Here is a 9601-nt window from a genome sequence, read left to right on the forward strand (position 1 = left end):
GCCCACAACGCGTCCCAGCCATGAGCTCTGCGAGCGGGCTGAGTTTGCGAGGCATATGCACACACACATGGCCGGGCCCCCTCGCTTTCAAATCGGGGACCGAGCGCGTGTGTTGTTGTTTTTGAAGACTTCATTTTGGCAGCTTAATCTTCTGTTATGAATCTGTGTGCTGCTGCTGAGTCACAGCTTTGCAATGATGGAGCAGTTATCTTTACAGCTGCTGATTTAGCTGCAGTAAATAAGCAGATTTGAGATGACACCTCGAGCCAAATTCCGCCAAGAGGCAGCAACAAGACAGCGAGCGATATCTTTGCTTCAGAACCCTTATGTTAAATAGAGACATGTTTAGAACCCTTAGAGACATGATTAGAACCCTTATGTTAAATAGAGACATGATTAGAACCCTTATGTTAAATAGAGACATGTTTAGAAGCCTTATGTTAAATAGAGACATGGTTAGAACCCTTATGTTAAAGGAGAATTTCGGTTTATTTGAACCTGGAGCCCTCTCCTCACATTAATTATTATCTGACGACTCACCCAGTGTTCTCCGTTGCGATTTTGAGCGTCCTAGGCGTTGTTGTGAGCTAAATAGTGTCCAAGCCAGTCCTTGAACGGCGCCGCATCGGGGCCACATGGCAGCGTGCTGTTACTCCATGCAAATAGACCGTTTTCTTCCCGTTTTCGACCCATATCGTCTGTGTCACCAACTCTCGTCAAGTCACGCGAGACTTTCCTGCCGCGTGACTTGACGAGAGTTGGTGACACAGACCCCGAATGAGGAAATGAGATCCCTGGTAAACACTACTGGAAATAGCCCGGGGGTGATTAGCATTCTGATGTTTCTTTAGGGATCATATAATGACGATATGGGTCGAAAACGGGAAGAAAACTGTCTATTTAATAGTGAGTAACACATTAGTGTTAATGTGAGGAGAGGGCTCCAGGTTCAAATAAACCGAAATTCTCCTTTAAATAGACACATGTTTAGAACCCTTAGAGACATGTTTAGAAGCCTTATGTTAAAGGCGAATTTCGTTTTTTTTTAACCTGGACCCATCTCCTGGCATTAATTATGATTTGGCCACTCATCTAGCGATCTCCGCGGCGTTTCTGGCCGTCCTAGCGTTGTTTTGAGATCAATGGCGTCCAAGTCAGTTGTAAAATGGAGCTGACTTGGGGCCAAGTGTGAGCCTGTCTTTCCTGCATCTAAATACCGTAGCTATTTTTATTCCCGTTTTCGCCAAATATCGTCATAATCTGATCCCTCAAGAACCACCACAGTGATATTTCGCCAAAGGCTGTTTCCTGGAGTCGCACAGGGATCAAATTACCTCAAACGTGATCTCGGTCACCAAGTCTCGTGAAGTCCCGCGATACTTTCCTGCCGACTGGCCAAGTACAGGAGGACGCTTTGCGGTGGTGGTTTTAGCGTAACCTATGTGGGGTTTGGCGTAACCTATGTGGGATTCGAAATAACGAAGGTTATGCCAAACCCCACATAGGTTGCGCTAAAACCACCACCGCAAAGCGTCCTCCTGTACTTGGCCAGTCGGCAGGAAAGTATCGCGGGACTTCACGAGACTTGGTGACTGAGATCACGTTTGAGGTAATTTGATCCCTGTGCGACTCCAGGAAACAGCCTTTGGCGAAATATCACTGTGGTGGTTCTTGAGGGATCAGATTATGACGATATTTGGCGAAAACGGGAATAAAAATAGCTATTTAGATGCAGGAAAGACAGGCTCACACTTGGCCCCAAGTCAGCTCCATTTTACAACTGACTTGGACGCTATCTATCTCAAAACAACGCTAGGACGGCCAGAAACGCCGCGGAGATCGCTAGGTGAGTGGCCAAATCATAATTAATGCCAGGAGATGGGTCCAGGTTAAAAAAAAACGAAATTCTCCTTTAAATAGAGACATGTTTAGAACCCTTATGTTAAATAGAGACATGTTTAGAACCCTTAGAGACATGCTTAGAACCCTTATGTTAAATAGACATGTTTAGAACCCTTATGTTAAATAGAGACATGTTTAGCCAATTTTAGGTGATTTACCCAACTCAAATATTTCCAGCCATTCCATTTGCCATCATCGTCCACTTGACAAATGAATCCAATCCGAGCCACGTGAAGTAGCTCCGACACAAAAGCCCAAAGCACACATTTTAACTTTCCCCTCCTCTCTCCTTTAGCCACGAATGAAAGCAAGAATTTCAGGGCTCCGTTTTTTAATTGACCTCCCCAAAATTCTCCCCCCACCACCACCACCACCCCCAAAAAAACCTTCTGGCACAAAGGGGGGTTCTTTTCTGCAATAATACAAAGGTTATTAGCCAGGTCCTTTTCTTGCACCCCACCCCCCCACCCCACCCACCCCCCTTTTAGTGGAGGAAAAAGGAGGTACCAGTAATCCAGAGCAAATCAAAATGACCTTTGAACCCTTTCTGCTGTACTTTTTCTCATGGGCAGATTTCTTTGGTGAGGCGGTGATCAGAGGGGCTGAGGCCCGGCCTCTCGTCTCCTGACAAATCGCTGCTGAGCCTCCTTTGTCCCGTTCACTTTGATCTCACCTGCTTGTCAGCCGCTTCAGAAAGAAGTCTCGTACAGTTCCAGCACACAGCAAACAAATTGGCAACTATTTTCTTCTCCCTCCCTCTCTCTCTCTCTCTCTCTCTCTCTCTCTCTCTCTCTCTCTCTCTCTCGGTTCAGTTCAGTCCAGTTCAGCCTGCGCTCCTATCGGCATGCTGGAGGTCAGATGAACAGCATCGCTAAATACACCTAAATACAATGGAATGAAAATAATAGTTCATAACACATGATTAAAGGAACACTCCACCGATTTTCAACCAGCTTTTGTCATCGTTACAAAATCAGTAGTATATCAGAAAATTATTTAAAAAAAAATCGAAGCCATTCATTTAGTTTGACAGTTATTGAGAGTTGATTTGAGTTAAGCTGTGTGGACCAGTGATGTCATTTGTGCATGAATGACATCACTGGTCCACAACGTCACTCAAATGAACGCTCAATACTGTATCTGTCAAACTAAACGAATGCCTGCGAGACAGTTTACAGTTTTCAGATATGTGTGAGATGTGAGAATAAAGATGCAAGGAAATCTATTCTCTTCTACTTCTGCCCTCTCCTTTTCCCTCATCAACTCCTCATATTCTTTCCACTGGTCCGCCCAGGGATAGAACATGAGTATGGTGTATTGTTGATTAATTGATTGATTGATTGATTGATTGATTGATTGATTGATTCTATTCTATTCTCTTGTATTCTATTCTCCCCACCTGGTTAAAGGAATTCACAGTAGTTTGTGGGTTGGGTTAGGTTGAGAACTGTAATCCAAGAGTGGATTTGCGTGTGTCCTGGGCACTCTGAGGCAACGATAATGGTGCGCTCAGTCGCAGTGGGGGGGCTTTGCGCTGAGTTGCTTTTCAGAAGTCTTAGCGCAAAGAGTTCTGCGCATACTGACGATAGCATAATGCAAGCATTTTGCGGGGGGACGCCTGGTTCGGCATGCGGCACGCCCACAGTAGCGTAAGCGCACAGACCCCGGTGCAAAACAGAATGCTATCGTCACCGTGGCTCGGCACGGTGGCTCAGTGGTTAGCACTGTTGCCTCACAGTAAGAAGGTCCCGGGTTCGAACCCCGGTCCGTCCCAGGTCCTTTCTGTGTGGAGTTTGCATGTTCTCCCCGTGTTCGTGTGGGTTTTCTCCGGGCGCTCCGGTTTCCTCCCACCATCAAAGACATGTATGTTAGGGTTAATACTCCTGTCAGTGCCCCTGACCAAGATACTGGCAAAAAGAGCTGGAGTTGGTCCCCGGGCGCTGCACTGTGGCTGCCCACTGCTCCTAGTTCTAGGAAGGTTCCTAGTAGAGGATGGGTCAAATGCAGAGGATGAATTTCCCCATGGGGATAAATAAAGGATAACTTAACTTAACTTAACCGACGCACAAATTGGACACTTGCGCAAGGCAGACAATCGCGTAAGACACACGTTAGGGTGCGCAAAAAGCAGATAGCGTTTGTACAATGATAGGGCTGTTTGTCTTTATGTCTTTATGTTTATTGCAGATTTATGACTAGAAAAAAACCTTGACACAGTGTTTGTTGCCTGAGCTGCATCTCAAGTTACATGGCTCTATTTAACATAAGGGTTCTATAACATGGCTCTATTTAACATAAGGGTTCTAAGCATGCCTGGCCCCAAATCAGCTCCATTTTACAACTGACTTGGACGCTATTGATCTCAAAACAACGCTAGGACGGCCAGAAACGCCGCGGATATCGCTGGGTGAGTGGCCAAATCATAATTATTGCCAGGAGATGGGTCCAGGTAAAAAAAAAACGAAATTCTCCTTTAAGAGCCTTCTTAGGAACTTCCTAAATTTTCCTCTTACGTCATTTCTTAAGATATATCTTAAGAACACATTGGTGAATCCGGCCCCAGGTTCCCAGGTTCCCAGTTTTCAGATATGTACCACTTCTGTGCATGGCATGTAGGCTACTGTTGACCTGCTATCTCACCCTAAACATCCCTTGTCCCCCTTTAAAACAATGTGTACACCATAACAGCTTGATAGGTTTTGAATATATAGCTATTTGCATAAAATCCTCAAGAATGCACGAGTGTGTGTGTGTGTGTGTGTGTGTGTCTGTGTGTGTGTGTGTGTGTGTGAGAGAGAGAGAAGGCCAACTTCAAAAAGAGTGATTGAAAGTGTTTAGGTGTGTGAGGGAGGGTGTGTATGAATGGGGAGGAAGGCCTAGTGGAAGAGACCTCAATGTGGAAGGTTGGGCAAAGTCATGAACTGTTACTCTACATGGAATTGTATTAAGTGCTCTCACACACGTGAGCACAAAACAATGGAAAAAAAGAACAAATAAAAAGTTGGAAAAAAATCGCCAAGAATGCAGGAATAAAGGCCATTCTTTTGGCCCTGCTCATTGCGCAGATTTGTGCAAATTGCACCAGTGTGAATGCCCAAATTTCAAACTATAAATCAATGTTGAAATCCTGGTTGGTGCTCACTGATTTCATTCATGACCGTTTGCATTCATGATGTTGGAAGGTCAGCTAGGTTAACTAGCTAACGTAGCATGCCTTAAGCTTAATTTATACTTATTATAAAGTGTCGCTCAGCACATGGTCGCAGACGAAAAATAAAGTGTCGCTCATGTTGCTGCATTTATGCTTCTCTCCTCGGCTCAACGGTCACGTGACGCTATAGACAGAGGGAGGCAGAGAACTAGTGCAGACAGCCAGGAGAGGGAACGCTGTCAGTGAACCCACGTCGGAGGCAAGATGTAACTGCAGCCGCATATAATATAACGACACACAACCACACCATCACCTCCTCTCTCTCTGGGAAGTTGGTCACGGTGTTCTTTGTGATTTTCACGAAGTCATACAGCAAGGACATGCTGATCAAAATAGCAGGGACACGTTCATTCATTTCATTTCAGCGAAAACTAAAACAAGGAAATCAAGCGCGTGCCCGTCTATATAGCCAATCACACTTGCGTGACATTATGTGACGTAGTCAGCGACACTAGACATTTCACCAGGTAGCAGACAGACACTGCTCGCTCACACTTGAAAGTGTCGACTCAAGTCCTCATTTCTGTCGGCGACCGTTTCAAAAGTGTCGGCAGACAAAGCATAAATTGGGCTTTAGAATGGCTAGCTAGCTTAAACCTTTTTCACTTAGTAGTAGTAGCAGTAGCAGACTGCTTGGATTAGCTTGCTCCTCTCTTACATCTTACTTTTTTCCCACTGGGCCCCAGTCTTAACGTCACTTATAGGCAGAAAAACTGTGGTTCTGGCTTTGCCCATAATGAGGTTTAACTCCACCGACTGAGATGATTTCGGCCTTGTGTTTGTCGAACCAAAAACTCCCATCGTGCCGTTTCATTGGCCGAGCAGCAGGCGTGGTATTTCGTAGTCACGTGCTGCATCGGCACATCAAAGCCACAGGACTTCCTTTATGACTATATAGTACGTGTCTCCCATGTCGTCTTTGTGGCATAAATTGGTTCTCATGCAGAATAGAGGAAACGTGAGCGAGCGAGCGAGCGGGCAGCTGGAGAGAGAGAGAGAGAGAGAGAGAGAGCTGAAAGATGGCTGCAGGGCTGAGGAAGCCTCAACGTTTTGTTTGCTTTGGTTTAAAAAAAAGACCGGTAGGCCGGCCTACTACGTTTCATCAGAAGACCGGATTAAAACCGCAAAACCTCGATCATGTTTTCTCTCCTTGTGTCTTTCTTACGTTGTTGCTTTCTCTTTCTCGCTACTCTCTCTCTCTCTCTCTTTCTCTCTCTCTCTCGCTCGCACTGTCACTCTTTGTCTCTCATTCACTCGCTCGCTCTCTGTAACCAGATAGGTCTGTCCTATACTCCTACAGCCCTTTGATTGTTGGCTGCAGGTTTCAGATGCCTGCAGAGCGGCTGCACCTTCCAACAGGCACATGATTGTGGAGGGATGAAACCCTAGAGGCCATCAATGGCTGTCACAGACAAACACACGTGCACGCGCACGCGCGCGCACACACACACGCACACGCACGCGCGCGCACACAAACACACACACATGCACACAAACCTGCCACACATTAACACAGGGGGAAAAAACATTCACATACATGCAAACCCACACACATGACTACATACATACAAACACGCACACACACACGCACACGCACGCACGCACACACACACACACACACACAAACACACACACATGCACACAAACCTGCCACACATTAACACAGGGGGAAAAAACATTCACATACATGCAAACCCACACACATGACTACATACATACAAACACGCACACACACACACATGCACACGCACGCACACACACACACACACACACACACACACACACACACACACACACACACACACACAAACAAATGCACACATTGTCAAATGCATACACACACACACACACACACACACACACACACAAATTGTCAAACGCACACACACACACGCACGCACAAGTAGCCCCCGCCCACATTATGTACACATCCATACAAATGCAGCTGTAACCATTGAAACTCTTCTTCAGCCTGTGTTGTGTTGTGTGAGACCATGTGTGAGACAAGGGACTTTTGTGTGGACTCTTATTGTGAAAAGTCAGCGCTCATGTTTACTCTTATTGTGAAAACCCAGCAGTCACGTGGACACAGCAATCGGCACAGCTCTACCAAAAGAAATTGCAAAATGTTAGATTAGCCTAGAACCGAATGAGACTTAACGATAAATACGTTGACAAAATAATATAACCAATTTAACACTTTCAAATACATGTAGGTGCAATGCGATCGCCACATTCTGTCGTCCAATCCACCATAATTCCACGATAGCTGTGTCATTCAATCACGTGTTTTGACAGATTTGATATAATGCTGTACACCGTGGGATCAATCCTCTCATACTGCTGGCAACATGCTGAGGAGAGGCCCACCGACCAATAAGAATCCACAATACTGGCAGGTGGAATCAACAAGATATAATGTGTGTGTGTGTGTGTGTGTGTGTGTGTGTGTGTGTGTGTGTGTGTGTGTGTGTGTGTGTGTGTGTGTGTGTGTGTGTGATAGGGAGGGTGTGGGGGTGTGAACCGCTGTGGAGAGCTGTAAATTAGTTGTGGTGTTGCGATTTCTCCCAGTTATCGAATGCCAGCTTAATTTGAAGGCGTTGCTCCTCAGCTCAGTGTTGATGTAATATTACGTTTCCCAGTAACAAGTAGGGTCACTGTAACACTGTAAGAGTTACATTTGAGAATAATATTACAGTTATCAAGTCGTACCTGTATTTACCATCCCCTAAATATCACATCGAAGTTGTACCCTCCAACGTTCCTTCTCTCTGTCTCTGTGTCTGTGTGTGTGTGCGTGTGCGTGTGTGTGTGTCTCTCTCTCTCTCCGTGTGTGTGTGTGTGTGTGTGTGTGTCTCTCTGTCTGTGTGTGTGTGTGTGTGTGTGTGTGTGTCTCTCTCTCTCTCTCTCTCTCTCTGTGTCTGTGTGTGTGTGTGTGTGTGTGTGTGTGTGTGTGTGTGTCTCTCTCTCTCTCTCTCTCTGTGTCTGTGTGTGTGTGTGTGTGTGTGTGTGTGTGTCTCTCTCTCTCTCTCTCTGTGTCTGTGTGTGTGTGTGTGTGTGTGTGTGTGTCTCCCTCTCTCTCTCTCAGTGCATATAAACACAGTAAGATGTGATAGACAGATGGATGCTGCATCTAGCTGACAGTGATTGAGTAGCTACTGTACTATGAGGGCCTCATTTGAAACTCAATGTTGCCTCATTTCCCCATGATACCGCTCTATAGAAGCCAAACCCCAGCTGCTCCACAGGGGGCGCTGTGTGAAAAAGCTGCTCGCTGGAGACGGAGAAGACGGATGGAGAGAAGGGGGAGGAGGGGGGTGGTTGGTCTTCCCCCATACAGGCTGGAAAGTTGAATTTTGCTGCAAAGTAATCTTTGAATCCTTGGTGTTACAACACTCTCAACCCTGGTCGTGTGGCATTCCCTCCTTCATACGACTTAAGGCTGATTTATGGTTCTGCGTCAAAGTGTCAAAGTAGACGGTGTAGCGGTTTCTTTTTCCGCGCTTTGTTAGCGTGGAAGTCATAAAAACTTGACTCTGCCATCTAGTGTTTTGGTGGTTTCCGTTCAGAACCACCAACGCAGAACTATCAAATACTCAGACCACCGCAAACAAGCTACTCTATGGCGTCATTTGAACGCAGAACTACAGTATATTTCTTTCACATTTGGACTTGGCATCCCACTTCTGTTGACTGTCCTCCACCACAGGACTTTAGGAAGTTGTGGACCAGTGATGTCATTTGTGCACGAATGACATCATTGTCATTCATGCATCACTGAACTCAAAATCAACTGTCAATAACTGTCAAACTAAATGAATGCCTGCAAGATTGTTTACATTTTTGGAATATGTGTGAGATCAGGTGCAAAATAAATCGGCGTTGTTTTTCGGTGAACCTCTCCTTTAAATAATCCAATTAGTGTCGTCCACCTCTGACATGACAGATATGATGCAGTTTGTTTCATTGCAATAGTTTGATTGATTCCAATAAGACATTTTGAGGGAACTTTTTGGCATGAAGATAATCTGATTTAAAGACATCGAATATCGGCACAGAATATCTGCAGCTTCACTCCAAAAATACATTTCAAAACACATATCAGGCAAACCCTAAATTAGAGATCAGTTTGACTTTGATGCTTAATTACTACATAGGGATGGTATGTAATGGCTGGGTTGTTTTCAGTCACTGTTATTTATCCACCAGGTCAGGTAGTGACTCTCATGCTGGACACAGAGGGAGGGAGGCTGCTCCGTCACTCAGCGAGCTGCTTGGCCTGATGACAGACGTCTGTCTTGAAGGCACTTGAGGCAGCGATCTGTTTGCCTTCGTCTTTCAGCCGACATGCTGCAGCTATGTTAATGCCTCTCTATAGGCCTCTCCACACAGGCTCCCAGCAGTTTCCCCAACACACCATAAACACACCATAACAAACACACCATACCATACCAAACACACCATACTAAACACACATACCAAACACAC

This window comes from Poromitra crassiceps (genome assembly GCF_964638095.1).
Source record: "Poromitra crassiceps genome assembly, chromosome: 28".
Lineage (NCBI taxonomy): Eukaryota > Metazoa > Chordata > Actinopteri > Beryciformes > Melamphaidae > Poromitra > Poromitra crassiceps.